The 12482-nt window shown below is 41.1% G+C and overlaps 1 protein-coding gene across 1 annotated transcript in view; it reads left to right on the forward strand.

The window, feature by feature from the left end:
- Positions 1–12482, forward strand: part of Gabra5 (gamma-aminobutyric acid type A receptor subunit alpha5) — a 101121-nt gene that overhangs the window by 43927 nt on the left and 44712 nt on the right. The gene's annotated exons all lie outside the window — the stretch shown is intronic.

The raw sequence follows: 12482 nt of genomic DNA on the forward strand, positions 1-12482 counted from the left end.
GGATTAAAGGCGTGCGCTATCACTGCCCGGCAATTGCTTCTCCTTTTATTGTCTCCTTAAATTTGCTTTTTCTTTTCTTTTAAAATATTTTCTTGGAGAATTCATATGTTGTATTTTGACCCTATTCACCTCCTCCCCCAACTCTTCCTAGATCTAATTCCCCTTCCATATCCACCTAATTTTGTGTCAAAACACACACACACACACACACACACACACACACACACACAGACACACACACACAAACACAAAACAAAAAACAACCAGAAAAACCAAACCTCATCAAGCCCAATTTGTGCTACTACTCTCTGTAACATAGTGGATCTAACAGGACTCACAACCTTAATGAAAACTAATTCTTCCAGTGCCAGCAGCTATGTTACCAATAGTCAGCTAAGGGTAGGACTTGAGGCCTACTTTCCATTCCATGGATTTTCTCTAGCTTAGGCTTGTGCAGGTCTCATGGATGCTGTCATAACTGATGTGAGTTCATATAGTCAACTGCCCTGTTCTGTCAAGGAAAAACTTTCCTTGTACTCACCCACTGCCCCTGGCTCTTATGATCCATTTCCTCTTCTGTGATTATTTCCGAGCCTTGAGAAGGGTGTGTATGATATAGATACCTCATTTAGGGCTGAGCATTCTGCAGTTTCTCATTCTCTGTACTTAACCCAGTTATGGGTCTCTGTACTCACTGTCAGCTACTACATAGGAAACTTCTCTTTTTAGGCTTGAAAGATGCACTAATCTATTGATAGAGCAGTAAGTAAGTCAGTAGGAGTCAGTTTAATAGTGTGTCCACTATTAAACTTAGCAAAATAATAGGAGTAGGTTATATCCTAGGCCTATGACCTGTCTAGGCACAAGTTCTTGGACCCAACAACAGTGCCAGGTACGGGCTCCTTGGATCCAATCAGAAAGTGGTTGGTGACATTTGTGCTATCATTGAAACCAGTGGGTATGGTGCAATGGTTAGTTGTTGTTTTGGCTCACAGGGCTCACATCTGGGTAAGACAGGTGATTCCTTTTCTTCCTTGATAGTATGCTTAGCACCGTCTAGTACTGTGACAACTAGCCATTGGGTTGAAGCTTCCAGATCAGTCCCGACTGATTTCTCAGTGTTCTTCTATTGCTGAAGATACCACACATTTGAGTCATAAAACATGGATATCTGTCTTTTCCGAGAGTGCCAAGCCATTGGAATTTATGGATATAGGCTTTCTAATGGGCTTATTCTACTTAGCAATGTGAACTTGAGTTTTTTCCATGTATATTTTGTGATATGAAGGCTCATTTCTTTATAGCACTGAATAATATTTCACCATGACGTCTGGGTACAGTTTAACTATTCACATATGGAAGGATATCTTTGTTGCTTCCAATTAGCAATTTGTTTATGGTGATTAGGAGTACATCTGTAAATGTTCTTGGGGATATTTGTATAGACATGAATTTTCAGATAAAGACCAAGTAGTTCAACTCTGGGTCGTTTGGTAAGTTTGTTTAGTTCTGTAAATGGTGCCAAGCTGTCTTTGAAACAGTTGGGAGCATTTTGTGTACACAGCATTGATGAATGAGAGCTCCTGCTTCCTCAGATCCTACCCAGCATTTGGTACCACAGATACTGTGGATTCTGGTCATCTTAATAACTGCGATGTTATCTCATTGTTTTACTTTGCTTTTCCACAATGAGATGTCACCGGGAGCATCTTATGCTTGTTTAGCACCATGGTATTTCTTGGTGAGATATATTGAAAGCTCTTTTAATTCATTTTAAAATTAATTTTATTCAATGTTAAGCTGTGAATTCTTTATACATCTTGGATGACCGTTTTCTTGCCTTCCTCCTTTACTTGTGTCTAGTCCTTAACATGCATGATGTTACATAAGTTCCAGAATATTGGGGCACTCTATGGTCCTTGCCCCTTAGAGATCTTTCCATTCTTCCACTTTCCAAGTTTTCTGTTTGTCTGCTGACTGCCCACTCACCCTAGCTCCTGTGCCTGGGGCAAACATGTGCAAATAAATAAGCACTGCCCAGGAAAATGCCTCAGCTCAGGATATCACTAGGGCAGATAAAACAAAGGCAGCTCTTGAACTAGTCATTCAGGAAGCCTTTAACAGAGCAAAGCATGGCACCAACATTCTTTGAGAATACAGGACACATTTTGTGTTACCAGTCATCTATACCAGGAATGTGGCTGCTACTGTAGCAGAGTTGAAGAACAGGGTGGGGTCAGGAACTGTTTAGAGGCCACAGGTCTTGCTTACTGAGGTTTGAGTGCTTTTTAATTCATTAAGCAATCTCACCATGGGTTCTAGGGTTCTTAATAGATTAGAGCATTTTTTTAGAAAGTCATATTGGTAAATTTTGCTAAGCCATTGTCTTTATGAATGAACAGACTGTTGGAATCCTGAATGTGCAGGCTTTGTTGGTGCCATCTTCTTCCCTAAAGTTTTTTCAATTTTTATTTTATGTGTATGTGTGCATTCTGGAGTGAACATAAGTGCATGGTGCACATGTATGCAGGAGATCAGAAGAGGGTGTCAGGTAGTTGTGAGTCTCCACGTGGCTTGGGAACTAAACCCAGGTCTTTTGTAGGAACAGTAAATGCTCTTAATTGCTGAGTCATATCTTCAGCTCCTTCCCTAGAGTTTTAAGAACAACTATTATTTGTCACACATAGTACTCCTCATTTTATATTGGGGCCTTTTGAACATTCTGAGTAGTAAGCTTTGTAATTTCCACAGGGATTTGGGCTCCAGATTTGTGAGTAGTGGAAGCTCGCCCCTCCTCTGGGTGGTTCTTTTGGTTGTCTGTGCTCTGTGCTTAGAGAGACACATTTCCTAAGCTGAACTTTGACTTTGCCCTATAGAAAGGAGCTCATTTGCACATTTGTGTGCTGTCTATTTTGCAATAATTATTTACTGCTTATGCTTCTGTTTATTTCCCCATATTTTATCTATTATGATATATTTATTGCTGGGTGAATAATGCACATAAAATTAAATATTTCTACTCCTTCATTCATTATTTAAATGCCTTCTGGAGAATATTTTTTAACAAAAGGAAGTCATCAATTGAAATAGACCCACAGTGGTCCTGTCCCCTTTGGTTAAGCACAACACTGGCTTTTTGAGATGACATGGATGCTGGTTTTCCCAACATAAACAAGAATTGCTGACATCTTCTCCCCAACAGCTGAAGAGGAACAAAAATACAAATAAGTTGTGCACAGCTCCATGGGCATTTTTAGCACAGTGTAATTCTGGTGGTTGGACTCACGTACATTCCTGTTATGCACAAGCATACAAAATGAGTTCCTTATCCTTAGAACAGCCCAAGAACTCTGTAATTCAAGCTTGAAGTAGGTTGTAGGATTTGTGCCATTCATCTCTAAAAGGGACGTAAAGTTATGCTATATCAATAGTGTTTGGGAGGAAAAGAAAGATTTTGAGACAAGATCTTACTGTTTAAGCCCAGGGTAGGAATGACCTCCCAACCCTCCTGCCTCAGTCTCTAAAGTGTTGGAATTACCCATTTGTACCACCATGTCTGTATATCATACTTTTAAAGGGTGGAATTCTGCAATTGTACAAGTGAAAGCATGAATTGTTTAATGTAAGAATTTAAAAATGGGAGAATTTTAAATTCCCAATAACAATTGAAGAGTTTTTTTTTCAAAACTTGCCTTTCACTGAATTCAGATTTTAGTGTGTGTAAAGTAGGTTAGTGTGCATGTTATTCTTCTAGTTCTTATCCCTTGCCCTTCTGCAAGTGTGGGTGGGACATGGTTAGTTCTGAATCTGGTTAATGAGGACATGACATTGGCTGACCTCTGGAAGGACCTTGATCTGCAGTTTTGGGCTAGCTCAAACAGAGATACAGTGTCTCTACGATACCATTAAATGGGAACAGTTAATGTGACAAGTGGGGAGCTGAGCCAGCTGGCTGTGACTTTCAGGCTTAAGCATATACTCCTGACCTACCAGTCTTCATATGCAATACAGTTCAGTTTTGTATTGCTGTTGAGCTTTTGAAGATATCTACCTCCAACACACTAACGTAAACTACAATTACATTTTCAAGAATATTTGCAGAACCAATATCCACAGCACACTGCATTGGTGGTTTGTTCAGGAGAAACCTGTGCATTTGTGTGTTCTGCTTTTTAAGGAGTTTTTTTCGGGTTTTCTTCCTCCTGAGTGCAGCAGTACAGGGACGGGACGCTGAGTTTCTCCTGATTTTGCATCAGACCAGGCTTATGGAAGGTGGGTGTTTCTGGAACACACACACACACACACACACACACACACACACACACACACACACACACACGAAGAGAGAGAGTTGCAATCTCTCTTGTTACTGGAACCCCTGCCCTGGTCTGCTTCTGAAAATGAATACACTCCAGCATTAAGAGAGCATGATATCTGATGTATAGAAAAACAGAAGGAAAAGTTTAGAATTTTAGCCAAAGCTGAGAAAAGAAAAATTTTGCATTTCTATCCATCTTGTCCATAACAATGAGGCAATGCATGGGAAAGATGTAATAAAAGCCAATATACATGTGTGGAAACATGTGGATCTGTTGGCCCCAGGTACCAGAACTGGAGGGTAATCTTTGTCCTGGTGTCAGGACTCCATGAGGGACATGTTCACACACACCAGCATTTCCAGCTGAGATCAGATGTATCCTGCTACCTGGAATGTTCAAACCTTCTGTGTGTGTGATACATCCTATCTTCTGCATCTCCAAATTCTGCTTGTGTTCAGACAGGTAGCATTCTGGTGACTAAAAAGTTATCTGTACATTTGGCTCAACTTTATAAGGACTACTGTGGCTAGAAGATTATTATTACCAAAATAACTTACTTCTTTTCCATGGCAGCAATCATTAGATATTCATTGAAGATTTAAAATATCCCCAAATATCACCTGTATTCCTTGAGAGACACAGTAGCATTTGTATGGGTGGGTCATCTGCCCCCTTCACAGTTGCTGCTGGTATGCATGTCAGTTACTGTTCAAGGTGTCTGCTTATTACCAGGATCTGAGTTCTCCATTGTACTGAGGACTCCTTATTAGAATGCTTGCTCCACATGAGTGCTATGTTTGAGCTCCCAGCATAAGAACACCAGGGGCTGCTGCCTAACAGTTCAACTGGCCATTTCTTCACTAATATCACTGACGTTTTATTCCATGGCAAGTACTTTGGTATGCCCCTATTCTGCTTTAACAAGTTACCTCAAACTTGGTGATATTTTTACATGAGCTTATGATCTTCACAGAACTGGAGGCCAGAGTCAGAAGTGAGGTTTTCAGTGCCAATGTCTGGCTACTTGGCAAATTTGCTTTCTGTTTGCATTTCCCCTACATTTTTTTTCAGTTTAGGCTTCATGCATGCTTTGACATATGGCTCTAGTGCATTCCAACCTCTGCTTGCATCACTGTGCCTCACTTTCTGACACTAATACTTTGGCCCCTTCCTATGAGAAAACTTGTAATTGATGGTATTGAACCCACCCAGATAATCCAATTCTTATGTCAAAGGCCCAAGTCCCTCATACTTTAAATACTCCCTCTGCCCTGTGTGGAAACATACGGTTAGGAGGCTTAGGACTGAAGCCATTTGTATACCCCATCTTGTACCCCCATTTGTTCTAAGTCATTGGTCTCTGATCCCTACTCCTTTATTCTGATCATTTGGAGGCTCTTGCCAAAGGGTGCCCAATCACAACTTTGGTTTTTCGCTTGTGCATTCCTGGTAAGGAATATACTAGTTATAGCAGAGACGAGCTAAAAGTGTCAATGTCATCAAATGTAGCTTCATTGTTAGCAATTTTCCCTCCATCTCTTTTCTCCTCATGATTTACGATGAGAAGTAGGAAGAAATGAAGCAACTTCTTCCAGATGATGAGTACCCAATTTCATCACAGTACTCATATTCAGTGATGTTGTGACAAATCGCCACAAACTTAGATACTTAACTCAGTACAAGTTCATTTTCTTAAAGTTTTAGAAACCATGAATCAAAAACTGGTTTCAGCCGGGCGGTGGTGGCGCACGCCTTTAATCCCAGCACTCGGGAGGCAGAGCCAGGCGGATCTCTGTGAGTTCGAGGCCAGCCTGGGCTACCAAGTGAGTTCCAGGAAAGGCGCAAAGCTACACAGAGAAACCCTGTCTCGAAAAATCAAAAAAAAAAAAAAAAAAACTGGTTTCACTGACAAAAGTGAAGATGTTGGCAGGACCATACTCCCTCTGGAGGCTCAGGGAAGCACTGCTATCATTTTTCAGAGCTGTGTCTTTTGCATTTCTTTCCCAGGGCCCTTGCCTGAGTCTTCAAGCTAACAGTGTAGTGACTCACATTCTTCTGTTTTCATGTATGCTCTTCTGCATGGTCTCATCTCTCACCTCTCTCTCCCAAGAACTCTTGTGATGACTTGGGGTCCACCTTGATGGCCTATCCATCTCAAGGCCGCCTGTTCACATCCACAAAGATACTTTCTTACTAGTGGGAACATTTACATGCAGAGGGATTAAGAATTACCTTGGGAGGTGTTATTTAGCTTACTACATCCTGTACAAATTGTACTTCCCTGTTACTGTAGATACTATTCACCTGTGTGCTCTGCCACCATATAATAGGATCTGCTTTCTCAGTTTCTAGTAGCTCTATATTTGCTTCAGAATCTGCCAAATGGCACTTAGCTATCCTATTTCTACCAACAGTGGCCATTGACAGTTCTCACTTGCTTCTCACCGCTTGTCTTAGTTACTTTTCAATTGCATGGCTAACGCAACATATAAAAGTTTATTTGCAGCTTACAGCTTCAATAAGTGAGGCCATGACCGTCATGACAGCAGGCAGGCAGGCATGGTTCTGGATCAGTAGCTGAGAGCTTACATCTGATTCACTAACAGGAGACAGAGATAGCTAACTGGGAATGGTGTGGGCCATTGAAATTGCAAAGCTCACACCTAGTAACACATCTCCTCTGGCAAGACCATACCCTCTCATCTTTCTTAAACAGTTCCACCAACTGGGGATCAAGTGTTCAAACATGAATCTATGGGGACTATTCTCATTCCACCACACCACTGCAGTCATTAGTTATTCATAGTCTATCCATCCCAGGAAACCTAGTCTTTTCCTGTCAGCCCATTACTAAAGCCATTTCCATATTTCCAGGACATTGTTAAAGTAATACATCTTCTCTGGGTACCAAATTTGTATCTGTTTCCTACAAATCATCATAAATGTATTTGCTTAAAACACAACAAATTCTATTGACTTATAGTTCAGGAGGTCAGGAGCCACAAAGTCTCATGGGGCTAAAATCAAAGTGTTGGCCAGTTGCATTGATTCTGGGAGCTCCAGAGGAGAATCTTGTCTCATCTAGTTCCAGGAAGACCCCTGCATTTCTGAGCTCTGGGTCTCATACTCACATCTGATTCTGTCTCGGCATCTCCCCCTGAGACTCCCACTCTTTCATTCCACTTGATAGGATCCATGGGATGAGACTGGTCCGCTTGGACAATGTAGGGTGATCTCCCTACCCTGAGAACCTTAATTTAATTATATCTGCAACAAACCTTCTGTCATATGAGGCAAGTAGTTCTAGGTTTGGGAGAGCTGTGCATTTTCTTGATGTTTACAGTGCTGCCTGCCTCTTCTCTGCACATCTTCTGCTGCAGCATTTCCATGGAAACAGGAAAGTCTTCAATTTTCAGTCACCTTATTGTCATTGAAGTTCCTATCTTGTTTAACCCTTTGTTTTATACCTATGTTTTTCAGATTATAAAAATCAACTGTTATCTTTCTTTTCTAAATGGGAAGAGTGGACTAAAGAAGTTAGGCATTTTTACAAATATCACACAGTTAATGATAAAGCTACTCTGGGGCCGGCCGGTGGTGGTGCATGCCTTTAATCCCAGCACTCCGGAGCCAGAGGCAGGCAGATCTCTGTGAGTTTTATGCAAGCCTAGTCTACAGAGCGACATCCAGGACAGGCACCAAAACTACACAGAGAAACCCTGTCTCAAAAAAATAAATAAATATTTTTGGTTGTGAGCCTAGCCTTTAATGGCTGAGCTATCCATCTCAGTCTGTGGGGAAGGCTTTGCCCTGGAGGAGATGGGAATGGGCGGGCGGGCTGGGGGGAAGGTGAGGGGGGCGGGAGGGGGGAGAACAAGGGAATCTGTGCCTGTATGTAGAACTTAATTGTATTGCAAAATAAAAAAAAAATAAAGAAAAGAAAATAAGAACTGAAAAAAAATAAAAATAAATAAATAAAGCTACTCTCTGGGACCAGGTTGCCTAGACTAAAGTACCTTTCACATGTGAGTGACCCTTTGGCCAAACAGGAACCCAAATTAGTGAATTTGGGGTCCTAAGCTCCCAATTGCGACATAAAAACCAATAGGGAACAACGATCTTCACTTGCAAAGTGCTATTTTCCTTCTCTTAAAATTAAGTTGTTGTGCAGACATCATGTCCCATTTGTTAATGCCTGAATTGCCTTAGCAGAATTTAGAAGTAAGATAGAAATTGGACCTTTGGAAAACAAATACCATGTGCCTGTATCTTCCAGTAACTCAACGAATTTCTGCCAGAGGCAGGATCCTGAACCCTTTGAGTTTCATTTACTGTAGCTAAAAACGTTAAGGCTTTGTATGGGTCACTTAGCTGGCTCCTTTGGTCTATGACAGTCAGCCCCTCCATTAGAAGGTCTGAGCTGAATTCCATGTGGAGGCTAGTTACCTTTCAGTGTACTCTCTTCTGTGTCCACAAGCTCAGATAAGAAGAGTACCTCTATCTAGAAAAACTCAGGCTATTTGTTCAATGTGTAAAAATAGCAGAAATATAAATTTATTGCATTTGTTCTTGAGGGATTCATTTGAACAATTGCCGCCTGTTAGCAGGCAGAGACCATTACTGGTAAAGTAGCTGTCCTGAGACTTCAGACTGATTATAAGGCAGTTTATACAAATAAGGTATGAGTAATTACTAAGATGCTAGTTATATTATACAAACCACTGTTGTATGTAGGTTTGCTAGAACCATTTTATGCAGAGTCTTTAAAACATATCTAACTACATCCTGTCTACTGGTCTCTGCACAAATTTTTCATTTCCCTCTGCCCCCTGCAGTATATATGTGACATTTCCATTCTCACAATATGCTAACGGAAGATTCCTGTTGAGCATCTCTTGCCAAAATCTACTTTAAACTGTGCTAGTACAGTGATTTTCTGCAGGTGGACAGCTCTTGGGGACAAGCATCTACAGTGAACCCCACAAAGGCAGCCAGAGCACTCTGGTCCTCCTTTATGCCTGAGCTTGGCCAGCAGCAAAGAAGAAATATACCAGGGATGGACAGAGTGCCCAAGCTCTGAATCTTCTTTCTATGGGATCTATTTTGACAATTGGAGCCAAACTACAGAGATTCTAAGTTCTAGATCCACCATGGCCATATGAACAAAACAAAACCAGAACAGAGTGTGGAGGCTCACAAAGGTTTCCTAGTGACATCTGAGTTTGCTTTACCCAGCATGGCTGCATTAGAGGATTGCTTGACTATGTGTATGGTTACCAGGTAATTGGAAGGATCTGCACTTGGCTGTGCTAGCAGGAGGTCTTTTGCTCCACCCATTGACATTCCTATAAAAGGTCCTTTAGAAAACATAGGAGGGGCCGGTGGATATTGATCCAGGCCCTCCCAAGGCTATCCTGTGTTTCTATCTGTTTCTCTCCCCTGTATCCTTCTATCTAATATCTCTTATGCCTCACTCCTCAAGATTACCCTGGGGATAAAGTGGGGGCAATCCCCCTACAACAGGGGAATGGGGACTGGGACTGCAATATTCACCATGTCTGCGACTAAGTTGAGGACTCAGCTTCCAGGAGGCCTGCACACCAATGGGAAGCTGAGTGTTTGCTGGATTAAGAACCAGTTAAGAGAGCTCTTTGACTTGTAAATGGCCAGAGAGAGACTCTGCCATTGGCATCACCTCCAGATGTGCCCTTGTGGAAAGGGAAAGGGGGCCCATGAAGTTGTCATTCATGTCATGCATGTCGTTAAAGGGTGACATAGAGCTGGGTGTGTTAGTTGAAGTCTTTTGTGCTGTAGCTGGCTCACCTGAACCACCCTCTCCACTCTCACTGCTCCCGGTGTTCCTGGCAGAGTGGAAGCCCAGAGTCACAAAACTCCCACAGTCCTCTCCTTTTCTGTGATCACTGTTACATGTTGCTTGATGCGGTTACTGTGGCTTCTAGTTCCATATTGTCTCTCTTTTCATTGTTGCTTTCTCTGATACATTTCCTACAGTAGCTTTATGATCATTTGATACTGTTCTCAATGTGTGTGCTTTTTAAGTCCTTATTTTCATAATTCTGGTGAGTTAATCTCTGTGTACATTGCCATTCCACAGTCTTTGACAATATCCCCCTTTCATAGTTTGTAGCTGAAAACTATCATGTCAGTTAGCATTCCTATAAAATAATTTTGAAAAGTTTAAGAACAGTCTGTTGGTTATTAGCTATGCTGGCAGACATGTACATCATACACATATTAGAGTTTTAAGATTAGTCTCTCAGGACTGGAGAGATGGCTCAGCGGTTAAGAGCGCTGGCTGCTCTTCCAGAGGTCCTGAGTTCAATTCCCAGTAACCACATGCTCACAACCATCTATGATGGGATCTGATTCATTCTTCTGGTGTCCCTGAATAGAAGTCATTCATATGTTAAATGAATATTTAAAAAAAAAAAGATTAGTCTCTCAAAGTCATGACTGTAAGAGGGATTAGTGATATGGGAGATAGTTCTACTCAAGTGTGTAGAAAGGTACATTATTGTACCAAGATCAGAAAGCAACATGTACACACATGGAAAAACTCCAGATGACATATACCAGATGAAATGTTAAGTGAATGAGACCTACATGAACTTTTGTGGTTTTATGTATATCCTCTGCTCTATGAGTGTGTGCAGAGTGTCATCTTCAAAGCCATCTCTACATCTGAACCTGAGAATGAGAACTGGTAGTATATGTGGTCACCCTGTACTCATGGCCCTTGGTGACTCACTCTCTCCCTGGGATTGTCCTGCAGAACAGTGTCCAAGAGTTTTCTCTTCTGACAAGTGTGTGCTTTTAACCTGCCTGTCCAGTGAATGGCTAGACTGGCTATTCAGGATTCAGTGATCACCTGTGATTGATGCTACCAATTTAAAACACCAGACTAATCTGTTTTAACAAAAGGAAGTGATAAAGGCAAAAATGCATGTTTTTGCATTTCATTTGCATCCCCTGAGCATAAACTTCTCTACTTAATATAACAAGCAATGGACAATAAGCTATTTATTTTCTGCTCTAACAATAGAATTATAACATGCATAGTAAGTCAAATGTTTAACATTTTATGTAATTAATTTAATTTTAAATAATGAGAAAGAGCATAAGAAACAGAAAATAAGCTTATTAGTGTAATTTAGAATTTTGCCTGTAGAGACATAAATGCATGTGTATTGTTGTTTTCATTGTATAACAAAATGCCTGATGCTAGGTAATATACAAAGAGATTTATTTAGCTCTTGCTGTGGAAGCTGAAAAATCCTAGGTCATTTGTGTCAGCTCTCTAGTGAGGTCTCCATGGTGGTGATACAGCAGTGGCAGGAAAATATGTGGAAGAAAATGGTGGGATGGGAAACCAAAGGAATTCAGAGGCTAGCTTGGCACTCTGTAGCAACCTACTCTTGAGGGAACTACTGGAGCTGTTCAAGAATTAAATTAATTTTTCTTGAAGTGGTTTCCTGCATGACTTAATCATTATCCACTGGGTCTCCCTTCTTAAAGGCTCTATCAACTCTATACTACCACACTAATGATTTCTACCATATAAACCTCTGGGGAGCCTATTCCACCATATTTGGGCTCCAGCATCCACACATTGTGGAGTACTGTAAGTATATCATCTTACAGAGCAGAGTCTGCAGTCATAGGTTAGGTACTAGATGCTATAGGAGCCTCTCTGTAGGCAGAGGCCATCAGCTTGAGCTCCACTCATGACTCTGCCACTGAGTAGCTCTACATTCTGGCCCTTGATCCATCTGTGATACCCTGTGGTAGCTATGGTGACCTCCATATACTACCATAGTGATGGAAGTTAATGTGGCCAGAACACTCCCACAATGCCTTTCATGGCATGAGCAGCCACAGCCATCAGCGTTGTGGTCAGTGACATTCTTACGTGGGAGACAAGATTTGAATTAAAAGGATAATAATCAGGTTGTACCAGAAAATTGCTACTGCAATACAAGTTACTTTGTGATCCATTAAGCAATGAAAAACTCAGGTTCTGGTAAAGATTTGATTGTACACTTGCCATACATTTATATTTTTTGAATGTGTGAACTATTTATGAAAATAAATGTCTTTTTAGTGTTGTCAAAGAATGCATGTTAGATGATGATGAGCAAGGGG

The sequence above is a fragment of the Peromyscus eremicus genome, chromosome 1 (assembly GCF_949786415.1).
Source record: "Peromyscus eremicus chromosome 1, PerEre_H2_v1, whole genome shotgun sequence".
In the NCBI taxonomy this organism is placed as follows: Eukaryota; Metazoa; Chordata; class Mammalia; order Rodentia; family Cricetidae; genus Peromyscus; species Peromyscus eremicus.